Raw genomic sequence first — 13,042 nt, 5'->3', positions numbered from 1 at the left:
AAACGTTAAAGGTCTTTTAATTATAAATATTAAACCGGTGAAGCACAATATCATTACATTAATATCTTAATTTTTACCTTTCATCTAAAGGTCATAAAGTCCAAGACTTGAATATTCACACAAGATGCAAAACACCACCAGGAACTGAAACTTAAAGCCTAGATCCATAGCTAGTTGTAATGCAAACATCTCATTTGAGTTGTGACTGTGACAACAAAAGTACAGGATTCCAACTGTTAGGAGGCAAACTGTTCACTGTGAACAGATGATTAATTTACAATTTTTGAGTCAAAAAATTGTGTGCAAAGTGTTTTAGTAATAGTTATTCATAATTGTTAAAAAAAATTCAGGCCATAGTTTTGAGAATTATACACTTGTTTTTTACTGTAGAATACTTCTTTAGAAGACTAGCTTTTGTAATGTCTGTGGTGTTAGGCAAGTGACAGAGTATTGTTTCTGCTCCTTCACTGGGTGACAGAGTCAGAAGAATGAGAATTAAATACTGTACGTAAGCACCGTAAGCTTGTGTTGTAATATAACAATAAATGCCAGTGAAGATAACCAGGGAAAAAATAGACATTCCCTACATACTCATAGGAGAATTCTGTAATGATGCTATTTTCTCCCACCATTATTTCACAGACCAGTAAAAACACAGGCCCCCAGATTTCTCCATAAATTATTAATTTCTTAAATATAGGATAATTACACAGGGTAAAGGATTTGTTTTTCTTTGTAATTATGATAAGTTGATTCCAGACTTCCTCTAAGTCATTCTAATGTCCTCTACATGAGCTACTCTGCCTGGAAAGGCATGCATGAGCTATAATTTCCTTTTGACATTAAAAGCCACAAATCTAAACACCACTGCAGTAATGCAGAGGAAAAAATGTTTGGCTCTTAACTCAAGTTTAGTCTCTGTAGCCATTAAGAAGTGAAAGCTCCATGGAGGTAACAGAACCAAAACCACCGAGTACATTCCAGTCACAACAAGCACTTAACTGCTGTAGATACAGCATCTGGACAATGATATGTAGTAAATAACCAACATTCAATTGTCCATTTCACTAATAGGATTTTAAGAAAATATTCATTAACACAATTGTAAAACAGAAACAAATCAAATCCTTTATTGAAAAACAATAGTTAATATAAAGGAATAGTGGAATTCCTTAATTGGAGTCTTGTATCACAGACTAAGAATAAAGAAAGACATTAGCGGTACTTAAGACATTCTTGCTGGAGCAGAAGATTTATATTTACTATGGTTCAGTTATTCCCATAATTAAAAAGAAAACTGTTTTCTGAAGCTCTATAAGGAAACTGTATTACATAAATATTTTGTTTAGGCACTTAGCACTCATAAAATACCTCGTCTCTAGAAACTGCATCTTTTTGTGACTGCTTACTGAACAAAATAAGGAGAAATGCTGGAATGCATCTGAATCAAAATCTATAGAGCATAATACTCTGAATTCTGAAAAGGAAGGATTCAGGGTTTGCTGTTGTTATTTTAATGACACATACAGTTTGCTATGCTAAACTCAACCTAAAATCTGTGAAGTCCAGTTTCTGGTCACCGTCTGTGGCAAGCAAAGAACTGATGCAAACAGGAGCTGTCTAGTTCTCCCCTCCTTTCCAGTCACAAATACCTGATCTTGGTTGAATACCTCTTTCAAAATCTTTGTTATAGTTGATTTATAATAACAATGAGTACTCCTATTATGTATGAAATTCTATTTTAATCTTGCTTAAAACCCAGTGACTCTTGTTAGGTTCAACAATACGCTAATCATTCATTGTTTCAAAAATATTTTCCACCTCTTAATTGGATTGTTTTGTACCATCACTAAGATCTTAGATGTGTCTAGTCAATATTTTGTAGAACTGTTCACATAATTTTCAGGAGTACTAGTTCCCTCCAGACCTTATTTTTCCTGTTCAGTTCTCCCTCCCAGTTCATACTTCACGTAGCTCAGACTGACTTCACAGGCAAAGTTCCTTTACATTTCCCAGAATATGGGATTTAAAAAAGCACTTTTAACATTCTATTGCATTCTTCTCATATTCAGGGGCATTTCAACAAGTGATCAGTGCAGACAAGCTGAACTGTTTTCTCGTTGTATCATCCAAGATTCTTAACTAAGGTGCTCCTGCTTCCCAGGCTCATCTGACAGCAGAGACCAATTGTGTAGTCACTGAAACAGTAAGTGAATATCACTTAATCTATCAGGTATTTCCCATCTTTCTTTTTGCTTTTCTTTATTTGATCTTTAAAATCAATCATAATATTGCAGTATTTTTCTTTTCACTCCTTTTAGCGCACAGCTCTTTTTGAAATGAATACACATTGTGCAGCCCATTAACTATGTTTATATGACTACATTGTATGCCTTATGCTAGAGCAAAATAGTCACGTAACAACTGTACTGTATGAAGTAAGCATTGAAAGTGCTGTCAGTGAGTCACTCTGAGCTGAATGGGTTTATTTCATTAAAAGCAAGAAAATCACACCTACTCCACTTAAGACCATCTTCTCCTTGAGGTTACCAAGGTCATTTCAATAGTTTGGAGGTTTTATTATTCTAATTCAGTAGAGCTAACCTCCTAGTAACCACAGCGTGAAAAGGCCAGCTCAGGGCAGGATGTTTCACTCCAAGTAGAGCAATTGTTCTCAAACCACAGGAAGACTGAAGCACCATCCAGCTCCAGCATTTCTAACAGGCCAACATATTCCTAAGCCAGGAAGGGAAACCACGCTGCAGCGTCACCCACTTAGAAATCAAAGGTTTGTAAAATTTCCACATTTCATTTCAAGGCAGGCGTGGTTTCAGTTGAAACACTCAGCTTTACATTATAGCAGAACCCCCAGGCTTTTCTGCATATCATAAATGGGGATTTTAATTGTCCAATTAACATTTGCTTTTTCAACAATACATCATGATTTCTGGCATTTACAGCAGCTCTGCAGCTCAGATTTCTCTGACAACTCTGCCTAATCTGCTTATTGAACTTTATTTTAAAGTCTTGATTCCGTGCTTGCCTCTTAGCGTGTATAGTCATCGACACCAGCAAAAAGTGGGCGTAAAGCTCTCCCACAACAGAATGATAACATTTTACACCCACGTTACCCAGATGTATATCGCTACAAAGCAGCGGAGAATAAGGTTTTTATGTTTTGGAACAATATTAGTAGATTTTGAGCTGACTGCTGCAGGAAACTATTAAAACAAGCTCATAAACAATTAACAATGGGACTTTCAGGTTTGTGCTGATTTAACAGAAGGCAACAATTTGTTTGTGATTCTTTATTTCTCCTGCTAACAGGAATACATTATTTGCTAATCTGTTTCAGTTCCTGCCTAGTGATCCTAAAGCATGATGTTATCATTCTTCACCTGTCTTACCACACAGAATAGGTATAATGAGACTATACATATACTAACATTAAGTGAGGATGGAACTGTCAGTGCAAATATGGCACCAACTGCAATACCCACTCTGAATTAGTCTTTAAGCATGACAGAACTAAGACGGCTTTTCTCATGTTGCAGAAATGTGCTTTTATTACTGGTCAAGAAGACAAACTCCTGTTTAGGCCACATAGCAGATCTTTCCTACTGACAGCTGAGTTTATTTTTAGTTAAAGCCAAGCAAGACCCTAAGGAAATGAACCGTTTAACAACTTTTGCTCACATCAGGTAACTAGCTCTAGGATAACTATTCTCTGCAGTGATACTGCTACTGCTTATCCTGCCCTCACCCAGCTTGTATGAGCAACGGTTGGTTGTTGGGCTTCTCAGCTGTATTTCAGTGTCATTCTGTTACAGGGGAAACAACTGTGACTTTTGCATGCAGTGGTCCCTGCACTTTGGATCTGCTCTCAGAATTCATAAATATAATTGTTCACAGGGAAGATAAAAGATTAAAACGACACCTTAGTCCTAGCCAAGGAGAAGCAGCATAAAGGAGGGCATTTCACGAGTCTTAACATAAAGCTTTGTCATCCAAGTAGTCACATTTGTGGTTCTGCACTTCCTCTACCGTTGTGTGATCCCCCATTGTTCTTTTAAAGTTGTTTTTGCAAGATGTCTCAGTTCTGCTTCAATTGCAGCTTCCCACAGTTCTTGAAGCTCATTATCCTTCACTATTGGTGAAAGAAAGAAACAACTCAGGAACTAAATATATACTGAATTTCAAGGAGGCAGCTATTTGTAGTGATATTTCCATGCATTTATTTTCCCTTGCAGTGCTTGCATAACCACCCCCTCTGAGCTCTGCCCATTTTAAGTGCAAGTGCAGCTGAAAAGTACTATTTGGTCCACTTGAAGAGGCACAGAAAGATAGCTTTATCCAGAACTGAGATTATTTGTTTTATCACATATGGTATGATGCACAGCTTTAATTTTTGCCAGACTAAAAGCAGAATCCCTGAAGTTTATGTAGCATGCTTATGGCCATCACCAAATAGTGGAGAACAAAGTCTTCAATCATGCTCTATGTCTGCTCCATTTAAAAAAAAAAAAAAAATGCATATGAAAGGAACTTCCTGCAGATGGAGGACATCTTGGTCTCTGATTAGGGCTGGGAGAAAGTTATTATAAGCACATTTGATTTCTGTCTGAGATTATGTAACATTTGCTGGTATTCAAGAAAATTGTCCTTCCTAGTCAGAAGTTCAAAGTTAACTGTTGCTCTTCATAATAAGTTTTATGCAAAATCCAGGGTAGGACACCAAGCAGGCAGAGGTCCAAGTGGTTGGGTCATTCCTCAAAAGCTCAAGAGAATTTTTTCTGTTGAATGGCCAGGGAAGTGTATTCATTTTGGTAGAGAAATTGAGTGAGAAGTGTTTATTTGAATATGACAGTGTGTAACACTTGGATTAAGAGTTTCAAAATGTCCATTTGGTTTCACAGTAAAAATTAAAGTGCTTTGACTCTTTTCTTAAATAACTAGTAAAAAAAGGGAGGAAAAAACCCAACACATTAAGCAGTACAGTAAACAGTTTTCATTTTCCATTGCCGTTATCTACAGTCTTTCGAGAAAGTTTTCATAAGGGAAAGCCCCTTCTCCTTTGTGTTAAAGAGGGCAATAAGTGTCCCTCTGGGATCAAAACCTATAGTTAGTTGAAATCAGTACTATAAAGCAAACAAGTCCACAAAAAAAGAGCTTCTATTCTGGTGCGTCTCTTACTTTCAATTCATTTGCACCTGGAAAAAACCAGACCAGCACATGGTCTTATCAACCACTCCAGAACCTGGCAAACTCCTAGCAGCGTCTGATGATTACAATGCTGCTTTTAGCTGCCCTTTTAGTCATGGGTTCACAGCAGTGAAACAAGACATGCCAGAGCCTCAATCAGCTGAGTCACACCTCCTAGGGAAACACACACACAAAGGTCAGAAAAAGACCTCTAAGAGGAGGGTAAGAAAGAAAATGGATACATGAGATAGGAGGTGATGGTGAAAGCCAACCGTCGTACCTTATATTTATTCCATTTGGTGCCATGGATTTAGCTTAACTCAGGGGAATGATAAGACCCTTCAGTCTCTCCTCAGTGGAGCTCGGACAGGACTTCTGTCAGGATCAGATGATAACTGTGCATCAGCCTCATCTTCACTTCAACATTCGTAGGCCCAAAGAATCAATGACGGTGGGAAAGACAGTGGATTTATTCACCACGTTTAATTACTTTAGAAAGATCAAACAGTCAGTCACATATTTTGATTTGGTTTTATACAATGGAGTATTTTACATATTCTGCTTCTTCATTATTAAAAAGAAAAAAAAAGTCAGTCTTACTCAGACTGACTGCAAAAGCAAGCAGATCATTGGAATTGTACTACAGAAAAGATTTCAGCAGAAGCAGAGATAACCATGTCATTTCCTTAAACCTTGCAACAATCAGTAACTGCATTTTTCAAAGTACAAAAGCCTCTTTTCCTCAGTTTTCTTAGATTATCAGATTTGCCCTGTAGCATACAGAACCCACTAATTTGAAGTCAAATTGGATTTACCCTTGATTTGTGTTTGATCCCACAGAATCTTGACATAATAAAGATTAGATCTAGAGATAATAAAGATTTTCAGTCACCCCAGTATTATTACCAGTTGCAGCTTCCTTACTGTTTTGATGAGATTTATTTCTATCTGTCAACTTCCTTCGGGATATTACTTCATGACACAGAAACTGTGTGTCTTGCAAACTTTTAAAACTGGTTGTCAAGATGAAATGATTTTGCTTTATTAATTTCTTGCCATTAGTTCTTCTTAGTATGCTAAAAAAAAAAATCCTTTTAAGAATGCATAATTCAGGATATTATTACTAAAGCTTTTGCAGAATACATATTAGAATTTTGTTTTCATACAAAGGGCCTGCTCCTATAACTCTTATTCTTCTGGGTGGCTTTGTTACAATAAGGCTGCAAAAGCGTGACTTCTGTAATGCGACAAATCAAAAGATTTGTGGACAAGTTTTTGACTCGTATAGAACTGACAAAATATACAAGGATTGATTCATGTGCACAGACCATGACCCAGCAACGGGGTGGCCTCACTGAGCACGTCTAGAATAGACAAGTCATTTTCCTTTAAATAACTATATAAATACACAAGCCCCGTCTTTTTGACCAGAGTTTGAATCACACAGACTACACACTCCTGAAAATACCCTCTCCCACTACAGTTAGTGGAATAAATCCAAAGTAGACTTCTCAGGGAGACTGTGCTCCCATCTGTGGTGACGTTAGCAGTAAAAAATACCTCTTCATATGCTTGCTCCCCGTTTTCTGAAATGAAACAAAACTCGGTGCATGACCAAGAAAAGAAAAGCAAGGCAACACAACAGCTATCTGCAGGTATGTAGCAGCGGGTCACATCACTGAAGGTAGTCAATTCCATAAGGGGAACAGCACATGCAATTGCTCTGAATATGTTTGACATTTTTTAAATACAAGCATTGATTTAAGGGAGTCAGTGTGGCATGCACTTGGAGTGAGAAATTGCTCCTTTTGTATCAGCCCCTGCCTCCTGGAAAATTCATTTCATAGGATCAGATGTGAGCCCAGAACATCAAAGCATTTGAAAATAACACTAATCTCTTAAGGTGATATCCTGGGGAAAACCACTGCAAAGAACAAAACATTTGTATGAGTTAGGTAAGTAGTAGCTCTATTTCATCAAAGATCAAATTTGAAAAAACAGTTTATATAGGCAATGAAATTACGTAATGCCTAACAGCCAGGCCAGAAGGAAGTTCCTTGCCCCAACAAATCCTCATGTTCTTAGGGTTTGTATCAGAGTAAGCAACAGTAGAGCTTGATGCTTAAGTAGTCATTGAAGCAAAAGGTATTTGCCAATGGGAAAGCATGATACTGTGTCTTGCTTGACCACTGAGTCCTAAACCACATACCAAAACAGTGAGGAAGGAACAGCAGGGCTAGAGACACACAAAAACAGCAGGAGAAACAAAAGTGCATAAATGGAGGTTAGATAATATCAAAGGACAAGGAAACCACAGAAGCTTAGATCTGAACACACATTTTGCTTGCAGAATGAGTTTCATTGTACAGATTTCTACTACATTTTTGTCTCAAAATAGAGACCATTACACTGTACATGCTGGCTTCTGCTCAACAAATGCATTGTTTCTTTCCTAACCCCATGAATTTCCCATTTTTCTTTAATATGAATTTTAAGACATTTGAGCTTACATAGCCCAGTCGCAGGTCCAAAAACTAGAGCTCTGAGCTGTGCTCTGGCCCTCCCCCAGAGAGAGCTCTGGCTAGGTAAAGAGCTATAAAATTTCCTTTAGGTGACCAGAAGGCTTATATATTTGTGTGTCTCCTGACTGGTAATATTCTCCAGACGCTCATGCATGTATTTAATGTTTGCAGTAAACATAAAACTGAAGACCTGAAATCTAAAAGTCTGCTATGCCAACTGATGGAAAGTTTCTGTTTCGGTCTGGGTCTGTTGGCTTTTTTTTCCATTTCAGTGTTGTATAAAACAACCTTATAGGTTTGATGCCATTTACTTGTCAGCTATAGTGGATATTTTTAGTCCAAAAATTTCAACACTATCTTGAAACAGTGTTAAGCTAAGGACAGCCAGCGATATGAACAAGTGTAACTTGACCCTATTTTTCTGAACAATATAGATACTGAAACTATTAATCTCTCCTGCTGTATCTATGTTTTCAAACTAAAACTTTCAAGAGGAAAGACATTCAGTAAATGACTTTGAGTATACAAATACTGTCCCTGGGTATTTGTGTGAAAACAGAATCCACTGTAGAGAAGATGACAGATGACAGGTTTTCTATATGTTTTTAAGATATCTAGACTTGGAAACCGATACACTACATTTTGTCCTTTTCCATGACTGCTGCTGTATTTGTCTTAAGTAGCATTCTTCTTTTTTCTCATGTTCACATGCAATTTGCTAACTTTTGTTAAAAGAAAATACATTATTTCACATCAACCTTTTAACAACAGAAAGATGTATTTAAAAGAATCACAATAAATATACAAGATGTACCTATCTGTGTTACAGCATCTTCATAAAGATTGCTGGGAGTCTAAATAGCATTAGTATAACAGTGATGCCTACACAAACACCTGAATTTGGTATAAAATTTAAGCCATGTAAAAAACCAACTTTAATTCTGTTGCCCCTCAGAGCGCTGGCTGTGCCTGCTGCCCCACCAGTGCAGGGCTCAAAAGGAACTCTGCAGCCACCCGCGGCAGAGCAGCATCCTGAGAACAAGCTGCAGGAGATAAAAAGATCCTTTCTTTGTAAAAGCTCCCTAGAATCAGGTGAATGACAACATTTTTTGATCTTTTCTTTCTAGTCTGAGAAAGGATGAATACTGACAGAAAAATTTCATCTATTGGAGATGTACTCTTTTTTTTTTTTTTTCACTTTAATGGAAGAAAATTTAACCTAGTCAAAAGAAACCTTTGGATGCAAAGCAGCCCTAGTTCCTTTGGTAATATTATTCAGTATTTAAATAACCAGTTTATCAAGAACACAAAGGCCTAATTTCAGAGCTGGATATCAGGTAGATATGCACTTAACAGCCTAAAGGGAATTAAAGTCTGAGCCTATTTTAAATGACTGTTGTGATTAAGATGTTTGACTGTCCTGTTTCTTTCCTTCTTGGACTTTTTAATAGCCCCATAATATCTCAGTGATTCTATCTAGGTAATAGGACTTTCAAAGCGTACCTTTCCACTTTCAAAATGTGCCTTCTAGGGATATCGCTCTGAAATTTCATATACCTGTATAAAATTTTTGCTTACATATCTTTAGTATTTTCATACCAATTACTGTTTCAGATTGCCTGTTTTGTTCTCCCACTCAATAAAAATACTTATTCATTATCCCAGTTTAAATTCTACCTGCAAAGCCTACTGATTTTTAGCTTTTCCCATCTTTAGTTTTGTTTCTGAGTGGTCAGCTGTACACATATATATTACTACATGCTGAAAAAAAAATTATTATACTTTGCATATAGTAAGAATTGCTTCTAGTTGAACTGGTATTTTTGGTGACTGGTTTCAAAATCATACTAAATATCATTTTGATTAGAAATAGTAACTTGTCGCATACTGAATCAACAGCCATGTTTTTCTAAAATTGGGAAGGTGGCTGGCTATACATCCAGCATTGATACCTAATTCCCTCTAGTTAGCCTCCAGAGTAATTTTCCTAAACCACTTGAATACAACAGAAAATGAAGTTTGATCGATTGCAAAATCATACTCAACAAGCTTTAATTCTCAAAAGTTAACTTAAGCATAGTAAGTTTTCCCTCTCAGTAAACTTATATAAGTGAAGTCTCCTTATAACTGTTTTTTCTCCTCCTATATCTTATAAATATTATTCAGAGATCTCAAAGTGCCCCTGAAGAGATTCTGATGACTGAGAAAGCTAGGAAGAAATGCCTCTAGTGTTTTTCCCTGGTCCTGCCTTACTATCAGAGCACAACTCACAAAGAATAAATTGCAGAACTGAATTGCAAGATTCAGGGACGGGAAAAGTTTAGTTGGAGCTTTTCAGCTGTGTCGTTGTCTGCAAGCACGTAAGAAGAATCATATTATCTATAGCTCTCTGTATTCCTGAAACAAAATCAAGCACCAACTAAAGACAGAGATTTTAATCCTACAGCCTACATGGCTTCTAAGAAAGATGTTGTAATTTAAAAAGGAGGTAAAGGTATTATGCAGAATTAACTGATAAGGTTCTACAGCCTATAAAAGAGATTAGAGTAGGTGATGATTTTAATAGTCTCTTCTGAGCTTTAAAATCATGAAAGCTTTGCTCTGCTTTTTTTCCAAAGTTGATCATCCAGACTGCAGTGCCTTTTGACATTTTTGGACAAGTCCTAAGCAAATACAGGTACTGCACAGATTTTCAAAACTTAGAACATTTGCTAAAACTTTTGAAAAAAGAAAATGTTGAAAAACTGGCCCCATACAAAGTTTAGGGAAAGGGATACGTGTATTACCAAGGTTTTTCATGCACAGAGCTTTATATGTTCTTAACCACATGCTGCTTTGCTAACTCCTAGTGTGTCCATCACACTGGCAATGCTCATGTAAACTTGTTTTGCAGCAGCTCAGTTTTTATCTGGTCTTTGCGCTTGGGGGACTGGGAGTGCTTCTCTATTTACTTCTCTGCTACAAAATCACAGTCTCTTCCAGCGTATAGAAACTGTTAGAATGATGAATTATCCATTCCCTCTGCTCCCAGATATAACCATCTCAGTTACTTGTAAGACTAAATATTTGTTGTCATTTCACATTCGTAAGTATTCTACTGTGGCCAAAAGTGGCAAAGCAGCAACACATAAATCAAAAGTTTTAATTTTCCATTCCATACGCCACAGTCCGCTAGAAGATTCAAAACAGACTGAAGAAGCTGTAAAGGAACACAGACCTTACAGCTATGTGTATAAGAGAGCAAATGGAGGCATTTACCAGACCGGTTAATGTTGTGTAGACCTTTTATAACAATAATTTGCTTAGAGCGTTTAGTGTGTCATTTTTATTATGCTGAATGGAAGAGCAGTTCAGCTGCTGCCCTGAATCTCTCTCCGAGGAAGGATTTTTCTTTCCACAGCTCCTACAGGGAGCCTGGCACAGCTACGTTTCTAAATTAGGTGCCCAAACTTACGCAATGTGACTACTCTTTTGCGTAGAATAGTACGCACTAACACCCACAACCAAGGCAGCCTTTTTGCCATTTGAAGCAAACAGAGTGCACTCTCCCGGGCAGGCTGGTTTCATGCAGTGGCAGTGTTTTGCAGGCAGCTGAAACCTGTGTGAACAACATGGATCTGCGAGAAATTGCTGTGTGGCTGTTCCTTACATAGCCAGCTAGGAGGCCAAAAAAAAAAAAAAAAAAATAAAAAATCATGCTCTTTCTCATGCTACTACAATGTCCAGGTGCTGGAGTAGGGTTGGGGAGCATCAAAGGAAGGTGAAGGAAGGTGCCTGCACTTACCCATTTATGCCAATGCACGCAGCTCCAGAAGAACAGTGTGTCTGGGGTAACATTGCTGTGCTGTAAAACCACTCTTCTCCCAGAGGAGCTGCCCAAGCTCTCAGCTCTGCCAGCAGCACATGATGACGTGCCAGGGGAAGCTCTAGGCTGAAGGAAGAGAGAGCTCAGACCCAACAGTGGTATGAGGAAGGTGAAAATACAGGAAAGGGGACCGTAGGATTCAGGGTTGAGGGCTAATGTTTTACAAGGGGTGTAGGAGGCTCCAGGGATCTGTTCTGCAGGGCTGTATTTTAGGCAGCAGACCTAGGAGCAATTGTGGAGCTTCACTCTAGGTTCTGTCTGCATTCCAACTTCAGCCTCACGGATCTCCTTTGGTGCATTTCTATGGCAAGAAAACTGCTGAAAGCAAGATACCCCATGCTCCAGCCAGCCCCATGAGGCTGGGAGGAGAGTAGGATGATGGGGTGCAGGGCATGGTGATCAGTCTGGGTACAGCCCCTCTGTCACCTCCCTCTTCCCCTGAGCCTGCCTTCAGGCTCACCTCCTCAGTATCACCTCTGTGGCCCTCTGTGCAAGGAGGAGGTGGCCTTGCTCTGTACAGGACCTAGAGAGTAAGGACACAAACCAACTGAGAACCCACTTCTAGGCCTCAACAGCATCAGGAAGGGCAGCAAATGCTGGCTTGGGGAAACAAGCCCCTTGCAGCACTCCACATTTCCTTCACTGTCCAGGTAAAATTCACACTAGAGCTGGCCCTCCCTGTCCTTTCAACCTCTGTCGCCTCCCAGTAGGATTTTCCTTCCTTTCTACACTGTAGGTAACGCTGATGGACCCTTTCTGACATACGCTGATAGGACCCCAATAGAGTACCATTTAGGCATGAACAGATTCAAATGTTCAAAGAGCAGTGACCTGGACTTGCATGAGATTTATTCATTTCAACTTTTTTTATTATTTTTTTTAATACCATTTGTGCCTGTCTCCCTTTTGTGCTGCTGGGGAAGAGGATGGGGGGAAGCTGTGTGAAGCGAGTGGCTTTGTACTATGCTCCAAAGTTCACTATTTAGGGCTTATTCTCATTGTTTCCAGCAAGTTATTCCGCAGCTTAAACTCATAAGATCTGTCTTTACAGTAGGGAGCTTCATTTTGGGGTAGTAGTCCTTTAGCCTGGCCAAAGATAAGTACTATCAAGACAAAATAAGCAAAAAAAGGGAACAAGTTCTTGCCTAAAATTAGGCAAAGCATTGACAGAGTCACCACAATGTACCATCCCAGTTACAAGCTTCAGATTTTGACCAAATTATCTGATTTCCCTGTAGCACAGCGAAGATTTCACTATGTGATTCTTGCACAGTAATTGCAGATGAAAAGATCGATATCTCTCAGTAAATTAGTTATATGTTAGAAATTCCTTACTATTTTAGCACTTTGTGATTTGTTCATCAGGTAGCTACCCTGACTCTAGAAAAATAAAGGTATGTCTTTCATTTCCTGATTGATCTACAGGCTCCTGCAGGCCTAGTTCTGCCAGATG

The 13,042-nt window shown here is 38.4% G+C and overlaps 1 long non-coding RNA gene across 1 annotated transcript; it reads right to left on the bottom strand.

Annotated features, from left to right (window-relative positions):
- On the bottom strand, window positions 1-11,616 carry LOC141479231 (uncharacterized). The gene is made up of 3 exons (XR_012464051.1): window positions 11,509-11,616; window positions 5,483-5,691; window positions 1-4,147 (listed from the first exon to the last, which is right to left on the bottom strand). It is a non-coding gene; the product is annotated as an uncharacterized lncRNA (long non-coding RNA).
- Window positions 11,617-13,042: the final 1,426 nt, after the last annotated feature.

Source organism: Numenius arquata, chromosome 2, assembly GCF_964106895.1.
Source record: "Numenius arquata chromosome 2, bNumArq3.hap1.1, whole genome shotgun sequence".
Taxonomy (NCBI): Eukaryota; Metazoa; Chordata; class Aves; order Charadriiformes; family Scolopacidae; genus Numenius; species Numenius arquata.
The sequence above is the reverse complement of the archived record's forward strand: the minus strand, read 5'-3'. Positions and strand labels throughout refer to the sequence as shown.